A 12,908-nucleotide genomic window follows, 5' to 3' on the forward strand; every position below is an offset into this window, starting at 1 on the left:
ACGGACGGTAAAAATTCAATAAAGGAAGACGGAAAAGCCATTCGCGTTTTCAGAGGATCGTAATAAACGTCCGGTCGATCTTTCCATTCGTTGATGAAATTATGGACGAGGTCATTCTCGTGATGGACCTGGTTGGACAAAAAACAAAGACGATACCTTTTCCCTCCGTCATCTTCTGGTAAATGTAATCTGGGCCCGTTATCATCATCAAAGTAATGTCCTCCTGGATACGGTATATCCCATTCGTCTAAATATAGAATTGTATGATTATTTTGGGAGCGGTACACGTTTTCAAACACGGGATTTTGTAAATACCGTTCGATCGTTTTAGGATCTTTCACAAAAAATGGTGTGGCGAAAAGTTTGAAAAGATTGTGGGAGGATTCCGATGAATTCGGGATCGTGGGAAAAATGACCCGTTCGTTTTCTAAAAGAAGGATCCATGATGCATTGCGTTGAAGAAAAACGGTACACGACAAGTCCGACATTTTACAATAGGCGGCTAGGGCGAGAACGAGTGGTTTCTGACTCGGGACGACTTTATCGAAATGAACGAGTTTTCGAATCACAGAAGGTTGAAGCCGCATATGGGCTAAGGGAAAAAAATCGTATCTTGAATCACATTGAATCCTCCTAAATGCAAGCCATGAAATTGGCTGTAAAGTGTAGCGTATTTATGAATATTCATTATCCTTTGTTTTTGAGAGGGTCGGATTAAAAAAAGAAGAAAATAGACATCTGAGAAAGTATCCGCAAGTGGAAAAGCTTACTATGAGCCGATTTTATAGTTGGCGTAGTATCCGAACTGACATTCGCTAAGGGGTCTAATAAAATCTAAAATCCATGGCTAGAGAATAGATGGGAAAGTCTTTTATGCTTCTGATAAAAACCGCTCGTTGTAAATCCAGAATCCATTGGTTAGAACAGATGCGGGAAATGTATTTGGAATTCTAATAAACAGACCAAACTACCTTGAGTATCTGCAAGTAAAAAATCTTACGATGAGTCAATTTTATAGTTGAAGTAGAATCTTGGATCCATTAAGGATATTGATAGAACTTGTATGTAAATAGAGAGAAAGGAATGAACAAGATAAAATGAGTTATGAATCATTTCTCCGATCCGTTTTTGGATCTAATTATAAGACATTTATGCCTTTTATTCATACTATTCAGCTTTACTGTTTATTTGTCATTACATTAGTAATTTGTCTGACCATCTACATGATTTATGAAACACAGCAAGATAAACATTAGGAAAACTATGTTCCCCCTTCATGGTATTTGTTTTTCAGACATATATATTATGGATTAAGTTATTTCTTTATCAATAGCGTCAGATCCTGGCACCCATTCAAAAAATCATTAATAATAATTTAATATCATTAATAAAATTTTGAAACCTTCTAGTATAAACCTTTTTATCAAATTTTTAGTAAAATAACAAAGATCCTAAAATCCTTACCTTTTAAATCTAGTGTGTCCCATAGGACAAACCGGTTTGTCCTATGGGACACACTACATTTAAAAGGTAAGGATTTTAGGATCTTTGTTATTTTACGGTCAAGGAAAATTTAAAAGTTTTATGGAATCCTTATATTTTTTTTAATCAATTTACTTTTTAGGTACCAAAAAAGGATTAGATTAAAAAATATAAGACGAAGTGAAAAATAATAGATAATAATTAATAATGAAGGGTAGGAGTCAAGATGGATACTGAGGAACCTACAATTTTATCTGAAAGGAAAAGAAAAAGAAAAGCATATTTGAAACATTATTGGTCACTGGAACGAGTAAAAGAAGCAAATCGATGGAGAAAACGAGAAAGGCGAAAAGATCCAAACGTTCGATTCAAAGAAAAAGAATACCAACGAATGAGACGATGGAAATGTTGGGATAACGCTCTTCCTAAACATAGACATAAGCCTGACAATACAGTATTCAAACAATGTCCGTCGATGGAGGAATGTCAAAATATTATTAAACGTATGAATATTTCGGAAGGAACACGAGCTAAGTATGAATTTTATTTTAATGAATTCTATGATTGGTATCAAAAACATGGTGACGGTATAAAATATCATTATAAAAGAGCACTAGAGATATATGAAAAGTATCTGACTGAGGAAAAGAGGAAATCATATAATAAAATAAAAAATAAAATCGTGTTTTTATACCGTTTGCTCGGTGAAAAAAGGGAGCGCTCGAAACAAATTCATATTAAAAGATGTCAAGGTCCTCTTCTTACATTAAATGATCTCAAAAAACTTAGAAAAATAGTTATAATAATTTAATATCATTAATAAAATTTTGAAACCTTCTAGTATAAACCTTTTTATCAAATTTTTAGTAAAATAACAAAGATCCTAAAATCCTTACCTTTTAAATCTAGTGTGTCCCATAGGACAAACCGGTTATAGATCGCTATGAATATGAAGAGATGGCTTTATTTATTCTTGTCATTCTTGAAACTGACTTAAAAGCAAACGAAATTTTAAAACTTCTGAACGAAACAGATCTTCGACGACATTATGCAGAAAAGAAATTGGCATCGTCCAATATATGGGATCAACGTAATCGGTTTTTGTATGAATTTTTGGCTTGGGTTATTGCCGGCCCACTTTTCCCTCGATCATTAGATGGTTGCTTAAGAAAATTAAAACGATTCTTTCGAAAGTATTTTCCGTATCGACCCTTTAATCCTTCCTATACTATCATTAAACGTTCCATGAAAATTGCAAAATATCGTAAATATATACGAGAAGAAGCTAAAAAAGAGATGGAATCAGTAACACAAGAGTCTATTCTTTAAAAAACTTTCAAAAAATATAGGGATCATTGCTTTTATGGATTGAAAAATATAACCAGATTGGATCTTCAAAAGCACTTCGTAATCTGAAGTAGAACTCAAAACACTTAGATAGGTTCAAAAAAATAGGATAATCATTTCTTTCTAGTAAAACGAAAAATAATTAAGAAGGAAAAATCTCTTACCTTTATTGAAGCATTTGTCGTAACGTAGAAGCTGCGTTGAAAGATGTTACCTCTTCAGCAGTACAGACTGATCTGTAGGGAATGTCGGATTGTTTAAATAGATAAGTGAGAGTCTGGATAATTAAAAAACCATAAGGATCAAATCGATTGAATTGGTAAAAAAAAAAAAAAAAAAAATTCTCTCTTTTCGTCCGAAATTGATGTCTTCAATTTTTCGAAATTGTGAGACATCATTTTCAGACGAAAAGAGGGGTAATTTCTAATTGCACCCAATGTAAGATAGAGTCACGGTTTGTTTTTACAAAAAATTTGAGACATTTTCAGACGTACATTTTTTAATGATCCAGTTCATTACGGATCCCGATAAAACCGAGCTATATTCCTATGCACACACTGAGGTTTTCCTTGAATCATAGCCTTTACTTGTGGAAATTGACACATGCATTCATGTTGATTGAACCCCCTATAGATAAATGTACCATTTTGACAAACGTCTTTCGCCAATTCTCCACAATCCGGTCCATTGTAAAAAGCTGTATCCGTACAGTAACACGACCACTGATAGAATCCATTTTTTTCGGTAAGAATAATCATACCCCCTTTTTCAGTTTGACACGGGTAAGGATTCAGTTTGGGCATACAGAGTCCTCGAACACATTGCATTTCTTCCCCGTTTGTGCAAAGAAAATCACATGTATCCACACACCAGACTTTTTCTCGTCGACAATCTTTAAGCGGTATAGATTCGTTCATGGGGATGGAATCCGATTCTATGACAGAAGTAGGAAAGAAAAATAGAAAGAGACCAAACATCATCAAGAATATATACATTTCAGCCATCTTTTCTTTTCTTTGGAAAAAAAACAAAGGATAAGGATATGGAAAGACGAGTTGATCAACACGAAGAACGTCGATCTTGTCGTCAAACGGCTCTTCAGTCTAAAATTAATACTTGGCGAGATGCTTGTACGGCATGCTTTAAAATCATGGATGATTGGGCCACGATCGATTTTAAAAAATTCCATTTCATATTTGAACGATGGGTCTCGATTCTCAATCGTATCTTGGAAAATCCAATTCGTCGATTGGACCGTTACGAAATGTCCATGTATTATTGTGAAGAGCCAGGAGGACCCAAAGAGGTTATTCAGTTATATATTAATGAAACCGAAACCGAGGAAGGAAAAATTCCCGTCTACGTTATTTTTAATCTTTTCGAGTTTATTAAAATTCATCGCAATTACTGCTTAAACTATTCCACTTCGAACAAGATGCTAGTAGATCAAAACAGGGGCACGATCAATATGAACACCTATTATGCTAATCAGGTCAATGTAGATCAAACTCGATTTTATCGTAATGAAACGACATGGCAATTATTATTCATTTTTACTTTACATGCCTTGGCTCATTTAGATGTGTTTGATTTATACGATCACGCTTACTATGATACACACCAGCACGTTCGAGATTCAGTTTTCTTCCGATTATATTTCTATGGACAAGTCATTTGGGGAATATAAAGCAAAAAAAATGTCTTATCCTTCCAAAGTTCCTATTGAGTATGTTCAAAAAGTGTTAGAAGAGAAATTAAATCGAAACGTGCGTCGTTCTGAATTGACAGGGACATGTTCGTTGGGGCACGTTTTATTCGACTTGTCTCATTTACAAAAATTTTTTCCCCGCTATAGTCCAGAAGAGTTTATAAAGTTTCGAGACGATAAATTTATAATCATTCCGGGAAATTACTGGTATGACGCTATGAGTGAAGAACCTCGTGTCCAAGACTATGTAAAACGTTTCTTAAACCGTAATAAAGTAGAAATAAATCCAAATATGCGGCGTCGATCTCAACGTCAACGTTCTAGAAGTCGATCGAGAAGTCGATCTCAAAGTCCAACGAGAGTCCGAACACGATCTCAAAGTCCAACAAGAGTCCGAAGTCGATCTCCAAGTCCAACAAGAGTCCGAAATCGATCCCGAAGTCGCTCTTCGAGTATAGATATACCCATTCGGCATTACTTGGCTCCTCTACCCAAAAAAAGAGGGAGAAAGAGAAAGTCCAAACTCAAAGCTCGTGTTGGCTACGATCAAAAGTTTATAAAAGCCCTCGAGACAAACGAATCGGGTCTGATTCTAAAACCGACTCGAGGAATGGATCGAGATTTAAATTTGCCGGGATCTATTTGTCGGGGTATTCGCCAAGTCTGTCGCTACAAGGATCCTCAAACGAAACGTTACATCAATTTTGTTCGTGACGGGAGTGAAGACGATGAGTACGTGCTGCAACTGGAATATTAACAAATGATGGGATTTTCTAACGGATTAAAAGCCAGCGGGACAAGAGCCTTCCAGTGATCCGAATAATATAAATTATAAGGATCGTAATCATATACATAAGACGGTAAAATGGCTTTATCGGTATGATTCTTCCAAGCATAATCATCTCGAAGGGACAATAATACTGATTTAGAAGTGCACGGTGACAATAAACCTTGAATCATGCGTGTTTCCAGTAAAAGAGATGAACGGGGTCCAAAATATTCGGGATCCATAATTTGATGAGTGATCTTGGCCGTTTTATAGTTATACACCCATAGTCGTATGGACTGGGGTAAATATCGAGTACTTTCGTCGTGAGTTAAGTTCAAAAATTTTCGAATGGCAGGAATGTTACTATTCAGATACATTATGAAATTATAAATTTGTTCTTCGAACATCTTGTATTTAAACATATCAAATTCAGCAAGATGGTGACTGGACAGTTTAACACGAAAACATTTTTCCGGATATTGATTTATATTAAAATCTTTAGGATCGATTTGTCGTCGAATAACCAATTTACTACTCTCGTCCGAAGTGATAAATTCCAGTTTATATGGATTGGGTTCTTCTAAATATCTTTGATTCAACTCGAAACATGGGGAGTCAAATCGTTTTACTTTCCCGTCTGATTTATAAACCTCTTTGTAATAAATATCCATGACCACATAACCCAATAAAATGGGATATTTTTTCTGTTTCAATAAATCGAGGACGAGGTGTTTATAATCCATCTTCTTGTTTATCTCGCAGAAAGCCACGTTCGAATGAGTTGACGAATAGGCTCATGGGGCATGAGTTCTTGAAAAGTATCTAAAACCTCGGCCAGACTGCATTGTCGACTTTTACAAATCAGTTGATGCGTTACATCGTTGAAGACGACTTTCTCGGAGAGAATGCATTGACCACGACATTTCTTCTTAAAATAATCCGGATGCATGAGTTTCACGTACCGAATAATGTCTCGAGTCGTTCGTCGTTTCAAGAACCGATGCCATTTCTTCTCGTTTAAAAATTCTCGATGACCGATGCGTTCTCTCTTTTCCACATTCAGAGCTCCAATATCCACGAGCACGGGATGATGGTCCGTGTACACAAAAGAATATAATTTTAAAACGGGAGCCGTTCCTCCGAGTCGATAACAAATACTACACAAGAAAACAATAAACGTGTAAAACGTTTCTGCTAAATATTCCGGTTGAAGAATGCGAGCACTATAAAGTCCAGGATTCATTTCAAAGAGACCTATTGTATATCCCGAACGTTCTCGGAAATGCGTCGCAAAAGGCAACACATACTCCGAACTCAATTGTCGATGAAGAAGGATCAACTCGAAAAAATGTTCGGGCAAGTCACAAGAGCTGCTGGCACTGTAAGATCTCCATTGCATCGAGTGGGAAGTAAACAGGCAATGGAATCGTCTTTGATTGAAATTATTTAAAATGAGAAAACAGGCATAATCAAAATGCCAAGGACATTTGGAAGGAGCATAATAAACAATTTCTTTCACGTGTTCAATAATAGTATGAGTGGTGGATCGACTCATCTTCTTCTTTCTTTAAAAAAGAAAGATGGTGGTGGTCTGTGTCTTAGATATGGATGAGACGCTTGGATACTTTGAAGGAGAAACATTTCAAATTCGACCCAAAACCAATTTCCTGATCCAGTTTTTACGTCTTTGCAATATCGATATCATTTTGTGGAGTAAAGGTTCGGATGATTATGTCGAGCGAGTGATCAACAGTTCATTGCACGATATTGCACGATATGCGTATCGGATATTTGGCCGCACGCAATGTGAAAATTCGTGCCGAAAGTATAATATTTCAAAATGTTCGGAACATATCAGAGTCTTGTACGATTACGACATTCTTTTAATTGGGGTCGATGATAACGTCAATGAAAATATGGACGAGCGCTATGATTTAAGAATTCACGTGAAGCCGTACAAGCAGATAGATCCCCGTGATCAAGAACTGTATAAAGTCGTGGAAAAAATTACCCAATTTTGTATAGATCATCAACGAGAGTTGTAGATGAAGCGAGATAGGGTTTTTGCTATGTCAGCTGGGAACCCCATTCCGTATAGAGAAGTGAGTACGAGAAAGTTATGTGTATATAGTTCTTGAAGCAATGACGTCATTTTTAAACAAACCAATAGTAAGCCAGTTTTAAAAAATGATGATTGGGAAAAGGTCGGTTGAAAATCTGGCTGGAAAAAATATGTCAGGAAAATTTACAACCATTAAAAAAAAAAAAAAAAAAAAAAAAAAAAAAAAAAAAAAACTTTTTGTTAATTTTTATCATGTCTTCTAGACATGATAAAAATTAATGACCCCCTTTTTTGTTTTCAATGATGTCTCAGCACCATGTTTCTAAAATACAACATGACTCACCATTCCTAAAAATAAAATTCCAAGAAAAGAATGAGTCATAGTTTATTTTTAGAAATGGTAAGACATCATTCAGAGACAAAAGGGTGGTAGTGTTAATTTTTATCATGTCTTAAGACATGATAAAAATTAACAAAAAGTTTTTTTTTTTTTTTTTTTTACTCTCCAGATATTTTTCTTCCAGCTCTCACAAATTTTTTTTTCCACTCGACTTCATCAACCAAACAAGACATTGCAAAATTCTTTCTAGAATGAATTCTCGCTTATCTATTTAAGTCATCCCATTTTTGCTTCAAATCAGTTTGTGCTGCTGAAGAGGTAACATCTAAGGCCAGTAGTCTAATAACCAAGATACTACATTCTACTTTGTTCGAAAAGAAGAAATCTATTGAGTAAGAATGGATTATTCGTTGATTATCAAGAATATTCTTTCTTCTCCCATCCTTGAGAAAGCTATAGACGAATTGAAAGAACGTCAAGGTGCTCTCAACTTAATATGTCCCGACTGGGAAGATGTTTTAAATCACGATCCGCTGTACGAGACACATTGTCAACAAAAAGTTCAATTTTCCAAAGGAACTCGAAAAGATACTGTTCACATCCGAAACATTATTGGTTTACAAAATTGCTATAATGTTCTCGTGGCTGGTTATTGGTATTTGAAACCGGGGGAGAACAATAAAACAGGAACTTCGTTCATGACTCGACTGTGTGCTCCTTTAACTAAAATTGGCGAAAGCATGAAAGAGAATCCGCAACACAAATTTGCGGAGAATTGTCGTTTTTTCATGGACCGGTGCGATCCCGCATTTTGCTCTGCTTGTAAAGGAGCCCAAGATAAATTTCAAATTCATAGAAATATGTGGTGTATACGAAAGAGTCGGATCTTTAATGGAGAGGGTTTAAAAAATACTTTTCAGTGTTCGATTGAAAATATGTTTGGTACGACGACTTCTTTTCTAGGTATTCTAAACCTTCAAATTTCTAACCGGTACACTTTCGGAGAAAATTCGTACAAGGTAGGAGGTTTAGTTCGCGAATTTATCTTATTTAAAGAATCTGTTCTGTTCTCGACCGATCTGGATATCGAAACTCCTCTTTCCCTCTCTGTAGTCGAAGAGATGGAAGAAGGGGAAGAGAAGTGTCCCGAAATTATCGGCATTCCCAATTACTTCAAACCCGTTACTCATTTTTAAATAAGAAGAAAGCATTTAGAAATGGATTTATGGAAAATCCATCGTCGACATTTATTATCCAAACGACGTTACCGATTTTTTGCCAAGATGGCTCAAAAAGAAATGGATCAACTTCCCTATCTCACCCCTCATAATATTTTATTCATCGAGGTTTATCGGAATCGCTGTTGAGTAACAGTTTTGTAATTACCGATCATATGCTTTCCAGCATTATACACCGAAAAGATAATATTGATCCTCAGTACAGTCAATATTTGAACAAAATCGTTCCTTGCCGCAATTTTAATCAACCTCTCCTCCTTCAGTTAATAGCCACCTCGATCGCGGAAAAGGTGAAAACGGAACAGAAAGAATTACCGATGGACACAAGAGGACTTCCTAAAGACCCAATAGAGGATCCAAACGCTAGGAAAGTAAGTGTTATTAAGGGGGGTCCAGGAACCTCCACGGAGGATGCACTGAATCAAATGTTTGGCGTAAACAAGTAATTTAAAAAATAATGGACGACCCTGTCAAAATGGTGAAGGTTCAACGAAACGATATGGTCTACAGTGTTCGAAAGTATTTATTATCAATCCAGAATCTACAAACCAAATATAAATTTTTGCAATATTTTGAACAAATAGGGGCTCAACGAGATAATGCCGGTCTGGTGCATGAAGATCGAGGCGATAAAATAAAAGTTGTGAACCTCTATTGAAAAAAAGAAGATGACGCTTTGGATATTTCTTCTCGTCTTTTATCTTTACCTGATCATGATCTACCTGTTTCGAAACGAGTCACAAACGACTACAACCCATCCTTGGCAATCCATTTCCTACCACCCTCCTCAGCGGACAACGCTTTATTCGACTTGCATTCACGCAACCGATTGTGACGACGATCAAATATGTTTTCGGGGTGAATGTCTTCCCAAACTCCTTCCCCATGCTACTTGTTCTTCAGCTACGGGAGAGTGGGTTCTGGTGAATCAAAAAGGATTGAAATTCGCGACCTGTTTTTGTAAATATCCTCATCTCGTCACGCAAAAAGAACGCGGGGGGAATTGTGACGTAGACATTGCTTGCGGACCTCACGGCCGATTAGAAAGTTTAGACAAAGATCCTTTGAAATAAGGTAAATGTGTTTGCGATTTTGGATACAAACCGCTTTTGCAAGGTTTCGGGTGTGAAGAAATGACCGCTCACGAACGATTAGCGTTTTCGAAGGAAGAAGAAAAAAACAACGTATGGGATCCGACCGTATTTTCCGAAAAGTATCTCGCGTCTTTCCAAAAACCCGGTTACTTTCAGCAGCCCTGTTCCTTCGATGCTTTTACAGGTCAGCCTTTAAAACATACTTTTTATCATGCAGAATTTGGAAGATGTGTGTGTGATCCGAGGTATGGGAATATCAGGGTGCGACTCGATCATCCCTATTATTTGAAAAATAACGATAAGGGCTATAATGCTTGCGCGAATATTTTTAAAAGCGAACCCGATTCCCCGATCCATCATGTGAAACTGTTTGCCTATTTCTACATGTTTGATTATTCGCCGGTCGCGTTCATCGAATTTGAGAATTTAGACCCGACTCAATTATCCTATCCTTTCAATTATTACGTGGTCCAATCCAAGAAACACCATCTACAAATCGAAGAAACGTGGCCTTTTGATTACATGCAATATGTTTTTAAGTACCTTCCCTTTACGGTGCATACGCGTCACTGCCACGAAGATCCTATTTTTCATGTTAAAACGTGCTACGAAACCATTATTCGACAAAACCAGCTCACACGTTGCCAGTTGATCGAGCAAGAACTGGATGGAAAATTAAGTCAACACGCGAACGCCTACACGCTCCTGTATCGATATCCCGTATGTCTTTTTTCAGAGGAGGATCGACGCGTTCCCGAAATTTATCAAGGCCATGTCGTTCTCAATCCTTTCCATTTACTGTTGAAAACCCTCCCAAACCTTCTTCGATCGAACGGTATTCAGATGAAACCGAATGAGGAAGGCATGTGGCATGTTACGTTTGCTCGAGCTCCTTATGTAGAAACATATGCGGCGACGTTAGATCCAGCCGTCTTTCCCGATATTAAAGGAGAACCCACGAAAGCGTTGGAAAAAGGTCATTTCTTTTAAAGAGAAAGAGAGAGAAAATCAAAGTAAAAGAAAGGGAGACATATAATCAAAATAAAAATGAAACGCGCTCATGAAGAATCCGAAAAGGAAATGGACCATGAAGAGGGGGAGAAGGAGGAAGAAGAACCTACCCATAAACGAATTAAAGAGTCGGACGTGTCTCTATTATTAGAGCTTCAAAATAAACACACAGATCCCGGTCAGCAAATGAATCGAGAATTGGAAACGGCTCGCGAAAAATATCTCGTTTCTTATCTACGGAAAGTCATTGAAAAACTGCCCATGAGTAAACACGTTCTAGATTCAACGACCGAAATTCCAGAAGGCTACGAAGGATTTTTAAAAATGTACAGTATCGCTAAAACATGCGTCCATTCGGAAATTCAGTTAAAAAAATTGATGGCGTTTAATTCCATCTTTGACATGTTGAATGGCGTGATCGGGAAAGTCATTCACGATAAATATATCGCTCCATATTTAACGAAACTCGTCACCGATCACGATTTGATTCGGGCTTTTGCCGTATTCCAAGAAACTCTGCAAGCAGACGATACGAACGTATCCACGGAACTTCATTGCGTTTCGTTTTTGATTCAAGACGAATTGTCAAAGAAGGAACCTCTCAAAGTCCCCAATCCTTTGTATAATCGTTTCACGCAGCAAATGTATGCCGTCAGTAAATACGTGACAAGTATATTAATGGCGATCGCAGCGAATCATGCAACTGCATCTACGCCTGACTTTGAAATGATCGGAACACCTAGAAAAGGAGAAAAATAACCAATGAAAAAAAAGCTTAGGAATACGAAAGTCCATTAGTAGCAAAACATGACAATGTCAGTTGGAAAAATTTTCTAAGAGCTAAAAAAAAAAAAAAAAACTTTTTGTTAATTTTTATCATGTCTTTAGACATGATAAAAATTAACTCTACCCCCTTTTTCTTTTTTGTTGTGAATGATGTCTCACACTTTCTAAAACTAGATTTCTAAGCAAAAGAATGAGTCATATCGTTCTTGGAAATTTATTTTAGAAACATGTTGACACCTGATTCAAACCAAAATAAGGGGTGAGGGGTAGTAAAGTTAATTTTTATCATGTCTAAAGACATGATAAAAATTAACAAAAAGTTCTTTTTTTTTTTTTTTTTTTTTTTTAAGTCAATTCGATGTGGACAAGAAGTTACTCTTTTTTAACCAGAATAAACTTTCACTTAACTATTTAAATCGTCAGTCAGTGCTGTGGACTGGATCCAAGCTTATACTCCATCATAGGAAAAAACCTTCTTATTTGGGTCCATATTCTTAAAAGAATTTCTTTTTTTGAATGTCTATTCTCCATTCGATAAACCACGCAACCAACACCAGAAACACGATCCATCGAAACTGAAATATATAGAAGAGTTTAGGAAAGAAATGAAATCCATGAAATATAGTTTCGGCCGCTTCATGATACCGTAAACGCCGATCAAGGTTGACGAGCTGTTTAACCGGTTCAGGAGCGATTAATAATTGTCTGTCTTGATTCACCAGAATCACGGAATGAGCCCAATCCACCTCATTTAAAGAATCCACGTTGAATTTTTCTGCCGAGGGGTAATTGGGATAAACATGTTCCGTTACATATCGTAAATGCGCGTCCAAGAGTTGAGCTGTAAAAATAATATTTTTGGGATACGTCAATAACAATTGACTTCTTAGAAATTCTTCCTGATAAGGAATCCAAGCTGATGAACGATCAAGAATCGTTTCCATCATGATATTATTTCATGTACTCTGTTTTTTTCTTCTTTACCTATTCCAATGTTTCATGTACCGAAATTTACTCGTCTATTATTCGGGACAATCGATCCCTTTTCATTTCAATCTTCTTCAATGGTAT

Source organism: Stegodyphus dumicola, chromosome 4 (genome assembly GCF_044657685.1).
Source record: "Stegodyphus dumicola isolate Sdum_Otavi_A_Nest chromosome 4, ASM4465768v1".
Lineage (NCBI taxonomy): Eukaryota > Metazoa > Arthropoda > Arachnida > Araneae > Eresidae > Stegodyphus > Stegodyphus dumicola.